The following is a 14650-nucleotide window of genomic DNA, read 5'->3' as shown; positions in this document are numbered from 1 at the left end:
GAGATGGTCAGAGACAGCGTACATCATACAAGAGATGGTCAGAGACTGTGTACATCATACAAGAGATGGTCAGAGACAGCGTACATCATACAAGAGATGGTCAGAGACTGCGTACATCATACAAGAGATGGTCAGAGACAGCGTACATCATACAAGAGATGGTCAGAGACTGCGTACATCATACAAGAGATGGTCAGAGACAGCGTACATCATACAAGAGATGGTCAGAGACAGCGTACATCATACAAGAGATGGTCAGAGACAGCGTACATCATACAAGAGATGGTCAGGGACAGCGTACATCATACAAGAGATGGTCAGAGACTGCGTACATCATACAAGTGATGGTCAGAGACTGCGTACATCATACAAGAGATGGTCAGAGACAACGTATATCATACAAGAGATGGCCAGAGACTGCGTTCCAATATACAAGAGATGGTCAGAGACTGCATACATCATACAAGAGATGGTCAGAGATTGCGTACATCATACAAAAGATGGTCAGAGATTGCGTACATCATACAAGAGATGGTCAGGGACAGCGTACATCATACAAGAGATGGTCAGAGACTGCGTACATCATACAAGAGATGGTCAGAGACTGCGTGCATCATACAAGAGATGGTCAGAGACTGCGTGCATCATACAAGAGATGGTCAGAGACAGCGTACATCATACAAGAGATGGTCAGAGACTGTGTACATCATACAAGAGATGGTCAGAGACTGCGTACATCATACAAGAGATGGTCAGAGATTGCGTACATCATACAAGAGATGGTCAGAGACTCCGTACATCATACAAGAGATGGTCAGAGATTGCGTACATCATACAAGAGATGGTCAGAGACTCCGTACATCATACAAGAGATGGTCAGAGACTGCGTACATCATACAAGAGATGGTCAGAGACTGCGTACATCGTACAAGAGATGGTCAGAGACTGCGTACATCATACAAGAGATGGTCAGAGACAGTGTACATCATACAAGAGATGGTCAGAGACAGTGTACATCATACAAGAGATGGTCAGAGACAGCGTACATCATACAAGAGATGGTCAGAGACTGTGTACATCATACAAGAGATGGTCAGAGACTGTGTACATCATACAAGAGATGGTCAGAGACTGCGTACATCATACAAGAGATGGTCAGAGACTGCGTACATCATACAAGAGATGGTCAGAGACTGCGTACATCATACAAGAGATGGTCAGAGACTGCGTACATCATACAAGAGATGGTCAGAGACTGTGTACATCATACAAGAGATGGTCAGAGACAGCGTACATCATACAAGAGATGGTCAGAGACTCCGTACATCATACAAGAGATGGTCAGAGATTGCGTACATCATACAAGAGATGGTCAGAGACAGCGTACATCATACAAGAGATGGTCAGAGACAGCGTACATCATACAAGAGATGGTCAGAGACAGCGTACATCATACAAGAGATGGTCAGAGACTGTGTACATCATACAAGAGATGGTCAGAGACTGCGTACATCATACAAGAGATGGTCAGAGACTGTGTACATCATACAAGAGATGGTCAGAGACAGCGTACATCATACAAGAGATGGTCAGAGACAGCGTACATCATAGAAGAGATGGTCAGAGACAGCGTACATCATACAAGAGATGGTCAGGGACAGCGTACATCATACAAGAGATGGTCAGAGACTGCGTACATCATACAAGTGATGGTCAGAGACTGCGTACATCATACAAGAGATGGTCAGAGACAACGTATATCATACAAGAGATGGCCAGAGACTGCGTTCCAATATACAAGAGATGGTCAGAGACTGCATACATCATACAAGAGATGGTCAGAGATTGCGTACATCATACAAAAGATGGTCAGAGATTGCGTACATCATACAAAAGATGGTCAGAGATTGCGTACATCATACAAGAGATGGTCAGGGACAGCGTACATCATACAAGAGATGGTCAGAGACTGCGTACATCATACAAGAGATGGTCAGAGACTGCGTGCATCATACAAGAGATGGTCAGAGACTGCGTGCATCATACAAGAGATGGTCAGAGACAGCGTACATCATACAAGAGATGGTCAGAGACTGTGTACATCATACAAGAGATGGTCAGAGACTGCGTACATCATACAAGAGATGGTCAGAGATTGCGTACATCATACAAGAGATGGTCAGAGACTGCGTACATCATACAAGAGATGGTCAGAGACTGCGTACATCATACAAGAGATGGTCAGAGACTGCGTGCATCATACAAGAGATGGTCAGAGACTGCGTGCATCATACAAGAGATGGTCAGAGACAGCGTACATCATACAAGAGATGGTCAGAGACTGTGTACATCATACAAGAGATGGTCAGAGACTGCGTACATCATACAAGAGATGGTCAGAGACTGCGTACATCGTACAAGAGATGGTCAGAGACTGCGTACATCGTACAAGAGATGGTCAGAGACTGCGTACATCATACAAGAGATGGTCAGAGACTGTGTGCATCATACAAGAGATGGTCAGAGACAGCGTACACCATACAAGAGATGGTCAGAGACAGCGTGCATCATACAAGAGATGGTCAGAGACAGCGTGCATCATACAAGAGATGGTCAGAGACTGCGTACATCATACAAGAGATGGTCAGAGACAGCGTGCATCATACAAGAGATGGTCAGAGACAGCGTGCATCATACAAGAGATGGTCAGAGACAGCGTGCATCATACAAGAGATGGTCAGAGACAGCGTGCATCATACAAGAGATGGTCAGAGACTGCGTACATCATACAAGAGATGGTCAGAGACAGCGTGCATCATACAAGAGATGGTCAGAGACAGCGTGCATCATACAAGAGATGGTCAGAGACAGCGTGCATCATACAAGAGATAATCAGAGACTGCAGACATGGTACAGGAGAGGGTCAGAGAATATGGACATAAAACAAGAGATGGTCAGAGACTATGGACTTGCTTCAGGAGACTGTTAGAAGCTGTGAACATGCTACAGGAGTTTCTGGACTAAGGACATGATACAGGAGACATATTAAATGAGATTGCCAGAAGTCACTGCTATAACAGGCCAATAAGGAATCAGATTAATGTCTGCAGGGGCCCTGAAGGTTGGGCACCAGGGTGCCGTCTGAAGCCTCATAGCAAACAGGGCAGGACAGGGATGGAACACCGGCTATGGGAGTTTTTTGGGCAGGCTTCTGGAGGGCCTCCAGCAATATCAGGTATATAAGTAGAATATTCAGTATAGTTGATATCAGCACAGTTTGTTTCTCACAGGTAGCGCCCCCCAGTGATTTCTTACTATCACCTCACACTGGAGTTGTGCTTCCATGTTACTGGTCTATTTATGTATTGAACATTGCAGTGAGGTGAACAGGCCATGGCGGCCTCTTAGTCTTCCCTATCCCGTGTCCTCTCTATGCCTCTGTCACAGTCAGGACACGTCTCACTGCCTTCCTGCAATCATTCCACCAGCAGCAGCAGCCGGGCCCAGCAGCTAACTGTGACTCTGCAAGGCAAAAAAAAAAAAAAAAAAAGGCCCGCGGGCGCGAGCGCCCCACCCCAACCAGCGCTGCGCGCCCCCGCCCGCCTCAGGGAGGGAGCGCGAGACCTCAGGCAGGCGGTTATTCTGCCACCCAGTCAGCGGTTGCCATAGCAGCGCTTGACGTCACTCTCCGGCCCCTGCTCAGCGATTGGAGGAAACCCCGTGGATTCGGTTAGAGCTTTGAGCGCTCGGAAGAGGACCGGACTCTCCTCCCAGCGGCAGCAGCCAGAGAGACGCTCATTCCGCCCAGCCCCGGGGACCCCGACCGCCAGCAGCTCTCCGCCACAGGTAAGGTGCAAGGGATAGGGCGCCGAAAAGAGGGGGGGAAACGGAAGGGAAGGGCCGGTCAATGGCGGAGAGGAAGCATTGTTCTTAGGGAGGGGGCTGTCCCGTCCTTTCTCTCCTCTCTCCTGTCTTATGACTGAGCTGCTATTATCACAATGGCGGCCGTTGCCCCTGACAACCATTCATCTTGTGTCCATGGTCGTCAGCCAGCCATGAAAATGAGGGCATGGTCGAGCTGTTGCTAATGGCAACCATCCAGGATTGGCTTTGCTGGTTGAATAATACAAGGGCTAGCTTGCAGTGTCATTCAGCTCCATGGGGGGGGGGGGGGGAACTATCAGTCTAAGCCCCCCTCCCCCATAATTGGAGAGGAACTACAAAGCCTAGCATGCCTTCTGGTTGTCCATAGGGCGAGGTGACCTGTCCCTGGATTGGAAGTCCCAGCATGCCCTGTTGTGCTGTCACTGCCCTCCCCAGAGGCACCCAGCACCATGGAAATTCTCTGAGCAGTCCTCCTACCCATGGTCCTTTGCTGCTACCGGATTGGGAGCAAATTTTGGCTAGTGGTAGTAAATTGCATTGATCTGGACTTCTATTAAATGTGTCCAACTACTACCAGATCCACCATGACCCACATGAATGAGAACCTTCACTGACATCTTGGCGTTGTTCCAAGGACAGGCAGGTTCTTCTCAGGTAAGCGTCATAGATCCTGAGGAAGATGGATGTTCCTCACCTCCTTCTATAAGAAGAAAAGGTTGGATCTCGCAGTAGAGGTTGGCTTTTTAGGTCCTTTGCACCGTCTCACTCCAACCTCTCCTTGACACACGGCTCCTTTATTCCCCCCCATGCAGGCAGATCTCACGTGGCCACCTCCATCCATCCAGTGTAAGATGGATTTGTCCCTCACTTCTATAAAGTCAAGGCTGGATCTCACCGTACGGTAGAGGTCGGCTTTACGGGTCCTTTGTATCCTCTCTCCATGACCTCACCTTGGCAATAGTGGAGAGGATCCCCCCCCGCAGGCAGTTCTCATATGGCCACCTCTTCCATCCAGTGTAAGATGGATTTGTCCCTCTCTTCTATAGTCAAGGCTGGATCTCACCGTACGGTAGAGGTCGGCTTTTTGGGTCCTTTGTACCATCTCTCCATGACCTCACCTTGGCAATAGTGGAGAGGAGCACACAGCTCTTTTATCTCCCCCCCCCCCCCCTGCAGGCAGTTCTCATATGGCCACCTCTTCCATCCAAAGTATTTGTCCCTTGCACTGTATCTTGCAGTACTTTAGACATCGGCTTTTTGGTTCCTTTGTACCATCTCACCATGACCTCACCTTGCCAGTAGTGGAGAGGAGCCGATGGCTCTTCTATTTCCCAACTATGGAGCCGTGTACCTGGCTCTGGAAGGCTTATGAGGTCTCGGGAGGGTAGAAATGTGGAACAATGGCTTCTGTGGTATAGAGGCTTGTAGTGCACATACAGAAGAACCTTTCTATGTAGAGAAAGAGGACCCTCCCTCCCAGCTTCTCCTCCTTCCTAGCACCCCATATAAGGAGGCTCGGCTGATCTCATCGCTCTCTTCTATCTACTCCATAGCCTTTCCTGTTGTTTCTGGCCATTATCGCATGTGTGGGTATTGCATTAGAAATGTGCCTGCATTCATCTCCAGCACGTGCACCGTATTCCGCATGGTCCAGCCGTGTCTAGGTATACTCTGTGCAGGGCTGTTGCATGCAGCGTCCTCCACTCCCCTCCTCCATGTTGCATCGATGCAGGTTTTTTTTTTTTTGCAGACATTGCAGCACAGGTGAGGCCACCCCCTCCTCCTCTGTGTCCCCAGGGAGGAAGGGAGGTGTCTCCTGTGCGATCATCTTCTCACTGCTGGGTCAGTGGCGAGTAGACAAGGTGACAGTGGCCATGTTCCTGGGAGGGCTGAACACAAAGGAATTGTGTTGTATGGAGGCAGTCCTAAAATTCACTCCTACGTTGTATCCAGCTGCAACATACAAGGATTGCATTGCAATTTTTTTTGTATTTGTTTCTGGCTGGGTAGTCTTTATCCTTACAATAACGCGCTATTATTGCACCAGACCAGGTTTTACAACCAGGATTAAGGTCAATGTGACCTCTCTAGAAATGCAGTAGTACTGTGCTTAATGATTGTGGTGGTAATGGCATACAGGTTCATTGCGAATGATTTTTATGGTACCATCCGTTCTGGTGCAGCATTAAAGTGATCGATGTAAGGAGGAAAAAAAAAATGATCCAATGCATAAAACATTTAAAGTAAAAGCTATATATATATATATATATATATATATATATATATATATATATATATATATATATATAAAGAGAGAGCGATTAGAAATAACCGATACACTTGGAGAGAGGACAGCCCTTCCCGTGCAAGTGAGTGTTAGAAAAAAAATATCATAGCTGCAGTCAGTATTCTTTCTTTGGGGGGTGTTAGCACTATCTTTTGAATAAGGATTCTTTTGAATAAGGATCTGGGTTGCCCCCCTAATGAGGAATTTTGTAGCAGTCAAAGAATGGCTATTGTGAAGGTGGACCATGGACTCCGTGACCAGAGAATAGGCTTTTCCTGACCTGTACATAGCTGCTGTGCACCTCCCCCACACATTCCTATTACTTGGGGAAAGGGAGGTGTTTATCCAGGTCTCACAGGTTTCTTATTCATGTAAAGCTTTGAGAGAAGCCCATAGGTGTGACTTGTAGATTTGAGATTACCTAGGCATTTCATGGAATGGTTTTTAGTGGCAGCTGTCTAATGCTGAGTGGGTGGGGTGATTTGTTAGGTTTCCCGGAAGAGGGGTCTTCAGTGGATGCCTCAGCTTCCTCTCAGAGGATGTAAATGTTCATTTGAGTATTTCCAGATGGGTATAGTGTGTTTGTTTGAGCTAAAATTTCCGTAGGAAATGTATTTTTTTTTTTTGTAACAATCTTGCACTGTAATTGTAGCTCATTCTGGCTTGTATCAGTGTTGTACAGTGCCCCATCTTAGGCCTTATTATGTGTAGCCTCTCAGGTATAGGTTACATGATATCTTTTTATTTAAGGCCCTATTGGATGTAATAAGCAGCATCCTCATGCATAGATTGCACCATACCTTATTAAGGCCTTAATAGGTGTAGCATCTTGTGCATGGGTTGCACAATGCTTTATTTAAAGTGGTTGTAAACCTCAAACATAAAAATGAACAAAGCGTATCCCTCTATAGCAGGGATCCTCAAACTACAGCCCTCCAGCTGTTGCGGAACTACACATCCCATGAGGCATTGCAAAACTCTGAGATTCACAGAGATGACTAGGCATTATGGGAATTGTAGTTCCTGAACAACTGGAGGGCCATAGTTTGAAGACCCCTGCTCTATAGTGTGCACTTGTCCTAATTAAAAGCACTAAAGCCCCGTACACACGTACCGATTGTCGGCCGTAAATATTCGGCCGACGATCGATCAGCTGATTGTCGGCTTGTTAGTATGATGCTTCCGACAGCGCATTTTCGGCCGAACAGAATCTGTCGTGCAGGCATTAAAATTTTTGTTGGCCAACACCAGAACGGCCGATTGTTCGCCAGTCAGTACAGATTTCGGCCGACAGACAGCAGATTTGCAAGACTGGGCATGCTCAGAAAAGAAAAAAGACAAGGAAAGTTAACCATCACATGACATCACTTCTGCAGTCGGCTGTTGTTGGCCGACAAAATTCATGTGCAGTCTTTAGCAGTTTTCAACAGACACGACAGCCCTGGACAAAAGACGGCCGATCGTTCGGCCGACGATCAGTACGTGTGTACGGGGCTTTAGTGTCATTTCTGTCTGTCACTTTGTTCCTCCTATCAGCATTAACCACTTCTGACAAGTTTTTCTGACATCAGGAGAAAAATGGTGACGGGAGGCAACTCCAGCAGATTGACCGCCTGGGCTCTATTCCTGTGTGCTGTGTGAAGGGGTGTTTCTGTTTCATCCAATCAGCTCCCAGAGCTCTCCTCACTGAGCTCTGCATAATGTAACCTCAACTCTGCCCTTTTTTTTTTTTTTTTTTTTTTCTGAACTCTCAGATAAGCTTTATAATTCGGGACTTTGGATGTAGAGAAGAAAAAACTGCAAATACAGATACAACTTATGTAGGAGGATTTGTTTGATCTCTTTGTATCACCTGAGGGCAGTCCTTTCACTGGGTGTATATATAAGGTTTTGCAACCACTTTAAGGCCTTTATTAGCTGTAGCTTCTTGTGCATTGGTTGCATGGTGCTTTGGTTAAGCCCCCTCTTTTTTTTTTTTTTTTGGTGTAGGCACTCAAACAAAGGTTAATTGGTTTCCCTATTAAAGCAGTAGTAAACCGCAGCATTAAAAAAAAAACACCCTGCAGAACAATGGCATAATGTGCATCACATACTAGCACATTATGAAATGCTTACCTTTTAAAAGAAGCCCTCCAGTGGTGCGCTGTCACCGCCGACACAACTTCCATCTTCACCTGATCTTTCTTTTCGGGTTTGCATGCTCCGGCTGTTTGACTGGCCCAGCCGCGATGACGTCACTCCCGTGGCGCAGAGCTTTTAAGGGGTGATATGCTGTCCCTTAAGAGCGCATGTGCCAGAGATGTCACCGGCTGCATTTGTTGTAAATATCTCGTATTTGCAGATATTCTTTGCACCTACAGGTAAGCCTTAATATAGGCCTACCTGTAGGTACAAGGTAAAGAAAAAAAAAAAAAAAAACTTCCACTTTAAGGCCTTATAGAATGTAGCCTTTATTAAGGAAATAAACGGGTCATAGTTGCCTGGATCTCCCTCGTCTCTGGTCCCCTGCACGGAGCAGGCCTGATTCTCCTCGTCTCGGGTCCCCTGCACAGAGCAGGCCTGATTCTCCTCGTCTCGGGTCTCCTGCATGGAGCAGGCCTGATTCTCCTCGTCTCGGGTCCCCTGCATGGAGCAGGCCTGATTCTCCTCGTCTCGGGTCCCCTGCATGGAGCAGGCCTGATTCTCCTCGTCTCGGGTCCCCTGCACGGAGCAGGCCTGATTCTCCTTGTCTCGGGTCCCCTGCACGGAGCAGGCCTGATTCTCCTGGTCTCGGGTCCCCTGCACGGAGCAGGCCTGATTCTCCTGGTCTCGGGTCCCCTGCACGGAGCAGGCCTGATTCTCCTGGTCTCGGGTCCCCTGCACGGAGCAGCCCTGATTCTCCTGGTCTTGGGTCCCCTGCTGGCGGCTAGGTCCCTACCCCTTGCCAAGTGCCTCCATAGCAAGCCGCTTGCTCTGGGGGCACTCATGGGTGCTAGCTCCTGAGCTGGCTCTCAGCGTTCATAAGACAGAGCATGGCTCAGCCCCTCTCCCACCTCACTGGCTGTGATTAACAGCCAATGGCTTCTGCTGCATCTCAGTCAATCATGTCTTTGGTCTCGTGCACATGACTGGATCAGGCTTGGGAAAATATTGAGGGGGCTTCAGTGTGCAGCTTCATGAAATGCATGAAGGTAAACCTTCAGCCTTTACAACCACTTTAAAGACTTCATTATGTGTAGCCTCTTGTGCATGGATTGCATGGTGCTTTTATTTAAGGCCTTTACTAGGTGTATTCTCTCATGCACAGGTTGATTGGTACCTTTTTAATGAAGGCCTTATTAGGTGAAGCATGTCATTCATGGGTTGCATGATGCTTTACTGAAAGACTTCATTATGTGTAGCCTCTTGTGTGTATGATGGAATCTAGATTTTTTTTTTTTTGACAGTTTGTGACCTGGTTGTATAAAGGAAGGAGGCATGTATATAAAACCCGCTTTCTTAGTGCCCGATGAAGCTTAATTATAAAATGATGAAAGGGCTTATTCATGTCTAGGATTTATATTGTCCTGTAGTCTTCCTCTGTGCCTGCTGCAAGCACACAAAATGATCCTTATTAAAGATGGATTACAAGAGCAGTGGTAGGTGGAGCTAATCTTCATAAAAACCTTTCTTCGAGATGAAATGGCTGGCATATGCAATTAGCGAGGCCTCCACCCTTGCTATAAAACCAGTGCGTCTAGGCAATGTCTGCTGTATAAAACCGTGCTCCCTAATTCCTTTCTGCAAGTAGCTGGACACATTGCAAACAGGTAACACAGGCTGGTCAGGGTGGGGCTCTGCTGATATATTTTTTTTTTTTTTTTTTCAGTTCAGACTGCATTTTTTTTTTCTTCCACAGACTACCCTGCCCCCAGCTGGCCTCCTATCTTATCCTCCATTCGCTGACCGGGAGAAACCTTTTCTTTTTTTTTTTTTTTGCTTCCTCCTAAATTCCAGATACAAATCATTGATTAAAGTTTATTGGATTACTATTTAAATATTATTCTGCAGTTAGTAAAATATCCCCATTTTGCTGATATGATTTTATTTGTTTAGGTTTTAATCCTTTTTTGAGGCTTGTTAATATCAGCATGTGGATACTTTTGGGCTCAGTTGTACTGCATGCTGAGTTATCCCCTGAGCAGGGAGGCTCTGAAATATCAGCACAGTGCGGTTTCTTGCTTGGGGTGTGGTGACTTATTTCTTTTATGCATTTGGTTCCTGTTCATACACGTAAAATATCTCTCGGCTGTGGGATATGACGCCTCTTGCGTGCCTCTGTAGCTTTTCCACATTGTAGAGACCCGCTCAGTAGTGGATCAGCCAGCCTATGACAAGTACATTCAGTAGGATATAGATGTTCTCTGCACACCGCCGGCCTGCTGGATTATGGATAATGGAGGGGATCTGAGGATACACAAAGGCTGTATTTCCATCAAGGGTGAAAGTGGAACCCCACTGACAGCCATACATTGTAGAGAAATGGCATGATAACCTGTGGCAAAATGAATGTTTTCTCAAGGCTGCTGGTTTTAGATTTCATTAATTCTCAGCCATGTCATTAGTCAAGCATTGGCGAGAGTACTGTAGGATATTACATAGCCTGGGAATATGCATGTGCTGAGAGGCTGGTAATGACATGTAGCTTGTGATGTGGGACCAGTGCTAATTGCTGAGAGGCTTAACCCTTGCACTGTCTGGTTTTCTCTGCATAGCTAGGCTGTAGAAAATGGCTGGTGAATTTTATTATTGTGTATGAAGTCGCTGTCAAGTACATATTTCTACCCCATTACAATCAGCTATGTTTAAATATGTTCAATAGATTTAAAAGCTGAAATCTGAAAGTTTAAATCTGTTGGGCAGTACCAATGGGTCTATGTCCAATGCTGCTGTTGCTATTATTTATTATTATTATTATTGCTCAATGGTTATAATCAGAATAACTTAATTGCTCCATAAACAGCCATTAAAGCCCATACCTGGATCTTATGGGATACGATTCAGATTTGTAATATTAGGTGTTTTTATTTATTTATTTATCTTTATTTTATTTTTTTTTTTTTTTTCCTTCTTGTTTTAATGAATACAGCTGGCCATACATGGATTGAAATTTGGCCCGTTCTGCAGGGACTGGATGAATTTTCGATCTATGCTTGGGCTAGCTGGTAGTCAATTGATGTGTGTGCAACCAGCCTGTCGGGTTTTGCCCAAACTATCAGTGCTGCCGGTTATAGCCGGTAACATTTAATCATTTAATCATTGTATTCTGCACAGTACACAGTAGTTCAGCGGAAGTAACTCCCACATCGAATATGGCTGGCCATACACTATACAATTTTCTTATTCAATTTCCTTTAGATTTACCTTAAACTGTGTAGTGCAAGGGCCTGCCTGATTGCATACAAATTGAAAGTTTGTAGGTTTGACCCTATATTACATGGGTTTTGGTAAATCTAAAAAGTTGCACAAGAAAATTGTATAGTGTATGGCCAGCCTAAAGCCCCATACACACACGCAGATCGTCGTCATACAAATGTTCGTCTTTTCTCCCCGGGATGTCGGTGTCTGTTGAAAAGTGCAAAGACAGCACAAGGACAGCACAAGAATTTTGTCCGCAGACTTCAGCTGACTGCAGAAGTGATGTCATGTAATGGTTAACTTTCCCTGTGTTTTTTATTTTCTGAGCATGCCCAGTCTTGCAAATCTGCGGTCTGTCGGCTGATTTCTGTACTGACAGGCAAACAATTGTCCGTTCTGGTGTCTGCAGACAAAAATTTTCATGTTTGCAAGAAAGACTCTTGTCCGCAGATTGTGTGCAGACATCTGTCGGAGGCACCATACTAACACGCATACAATCGGCAGATCTTTCGTCCGCCGACGTTTGTATGACGACGATCTGCGTGTGTGTACGGGCCTTCAGACAAGTGCTGGTTCACACTGGTGCGACTTTCTGATGCGACTTGAGTCGTACAGAATTGCATGACAAGTGAAAAAGCATTATTTTCAATGGTGCTCGTTTACATCAATTCGACTGTGCGGAGCAATTTTTTTCTCTTAGGTTCCTGTACTGCTTTCGTGCAATTTGGCTCAATAGATTATGCTAACTACATTCAAAGTTGCCAGAAAGTCACTGTACATAATTGAATTGCAGTAGTGTGAACCAAGCCTAAATCTAAAAGGAATCCTAAAGCAAAAACCAGACTTTTTTTTTTTTTTTTTTCTTGAGTCCAACTGCATTTATTAAAGAGGTCTTTACCCTAAAGTGTTTTCCTGAATTATGCAGTTCATAACTATAGTGTGTGTCTGTGTTGAGGGGATGCAAGCATTTTTGCTGCATATAGCGGCGGGGAGGAGAGCCGCTCTCACGCTGACTGGCAGGGGGAGGTTCACAGCAGAGAGCGGGCTGATGGAGGCACATAAATTGACCACGATATCCTGGCTCAGCAGCCAAGATTACCGTGGTCAGCACATACAGGGGGATACAGGAACAAGCATGATCAACCAGGTATATTAAAACATAAGGAGGGACAAATTACATGGCATAAGCTCTGTGCTATAGATCATGCTTTAAAGGAACCAGTTCTTTTTTTTTTTTTGCTTGGGGGGGGGGGGGGGGGGCTACAACTACTACTTTAATGCATTCGGTGCATTAAGGCTAACAAAAAAAACTCTCCAGAATCTTCTTGACCATTGGGTTAGACTGCCCCCTACAGGAGTAGGACACTAGGCAGGAAAAAGCTTTACTATGCCTATGAGGCAGTCCCAGGGGGTATACTGTCTCTGCTATAGGTTCCCAGTTTTGTTTTTTTCCTGCCTAGTCATGAGTAAGGACCTAGTTCTTTGCTGGGATCTCTGGTGATATACTCCCACACTCTGCTATAGGCATTCAGTTTTTTTTTTTCTTAGTCAGGAGTTAGGACCCAGTTCCTTGCTGGGATCTCTGGTCCTAGCATTTTTTCCTTTTTTAAATGGAATGTTTTCCTCTTTTAATATTTTCTGTTCCTGTGAGAACTAAAATCAACTGCTGGACTGGGCGATGGACTGGATATTCTAGATCCTTAACCACTTAAGCCCCAGGCCTATTTTGGACACTTTTTGTTTACAAGTTAAAATCAGTATTTTTAACTAGAAAACTACTTGGAACCCCCAAACATTATATATGTATGTATGTTTTTTAGCAAAGACTCTGGAGAATAAAATGGCGGTCATTGCAATATTTCTCTTACGTCCTCCGACAGTCGCCGCCTCTTCATATTCCTCACAATGGGGTATTAGACTTTGCTCCGTAGGAGTAGCTAGGCAACAGAATGTCAATATTAAAGCTTTTAACATATCCCCACCCCAGGGGGTGGTCCCCTCAGTCTATACCCTCCTGCTTCCTGTTCCATACCTCAGTTTTCAATGTCTAGCTTTCAGGAGTTAGCTGGCTGTTTCTGTGCTGGGGCATTTTGTCTCAGCCTTTATCTTTTTATTTTTATTTGAGTTTTTTTCTCTTTCTTTACTTAGCTGTTACTTTTGTCAGCATTAGTTCTTCTGATGAAGAGGATCGTGCGGGCTGGGTCTCGGGCTGGCCCCCCTGGTCGCAGGTTGTAGGCCAGTGGCTTCCCAGCCTGCCATCGAGCGTTCAGTCAGGTATTTTTCCTGGCACATGTGAACGACCCATCCCTGTTCGCTGCAGGGATGCTATGGTGAGGTGGCTACCTCACTGGACGCCATGCGGTTTCGCACCGCAGTCCTCCTGCGTCCTGGCTGCGACTCTCCCTGTCTCATGTGCAGTGGCTTGATCGCTTGTGCGGGTTCCCCACGCCACTCAGCAGGTAAGTGTACTCTGTGTGGGGACCTGTCTGTTTAGTGGGTGTCAGTCTGGGACTGTGTAACCCTGCATGTCTGTTCACACTATGGGTCTCCCTGTCTGGATGCTGCTGTGGGCTGCAAGGAGGGGGGCTGTGATGCACTGTTCTGTGTGCATAACTGTGTGATTTCTCTGTGTGACATGCTATGTGTTGTAGGACATGCTGTGGATCATGTTTTGTGCAACATGCGGCGGCCGCTGCTGCGGTCCGCCATTTTAATGATGACTACAGGCAATGAGGGCTTCTTCTATAGCTGGGAGCGGCGTTTTTGGCGCCAAGCACCGCCATTTTGGCGGCGATCGCTCCGACCTCATGTAGCACTGTATTTACCTCCTCCCCCGGCGGCAATTTTTTTGTAGCCTTCCATAGGCTTTATAGGAGCGGCTTCTATTGCATCACTTCCTTTTCCCTGGGCACACCGATCGATGCAGCAGCAGTGTTCTCTCCAGGTTTTTATCCTCCTTAGTCCTGTTTTCCTTGCCTGTGTTTGTAGTTTTCCCTGTGGGGGTCGCATTGTGCTGGTGTGTGTGTGCGGTGGGCTGCGCTAGCCGCGTTTTTAAAGGGGCAGTTACCCTTTTTTTCTCCTGCACACTTCTGGGGGCATGGA

General features: G+C 46.1%; 1 protein-coding gene across 1 annotated transcript in view; it reads left to right on the top strand.

The window, feature by feature from the left end:
• Window positions 1-3676: 3676 nt before the first annotated feature.
• The window catches only part of YWHAZ (tyrosine 3-monooxygenase/tryptophan 5-monooxygenase activation protein zeta), a 63042-nt gene continuing 52068 nt past the window's right edge, over window positions 3677-14650 (top strand). Inside the window, exon 1 of the mRNA XM_082259566.1 lies at window positions 3677-3846. The gene's annotated coding sequence lies outside the window, so the exon portion shown is untranslated. The remainder of the gene's footprint in view (window positions 3847-14650) is intronic.

The sequence above is a fragment of the Pelophylax lessonae genome (assembly GCF_965119305.1).
Source record: "Pelophylax lessonae genome assembly, chromosome: 5".
Lineage (NCBI taxonomy): Eukaryota > Metazoa > Chordata > Amphibia > Anura > Ranidae > Pelophylax > Pelophylax lessonae.
Note: the sequence above shows the minus strand (reverse complement) of the source record. Positions and strands in the feature narration are given on the sequence as shown.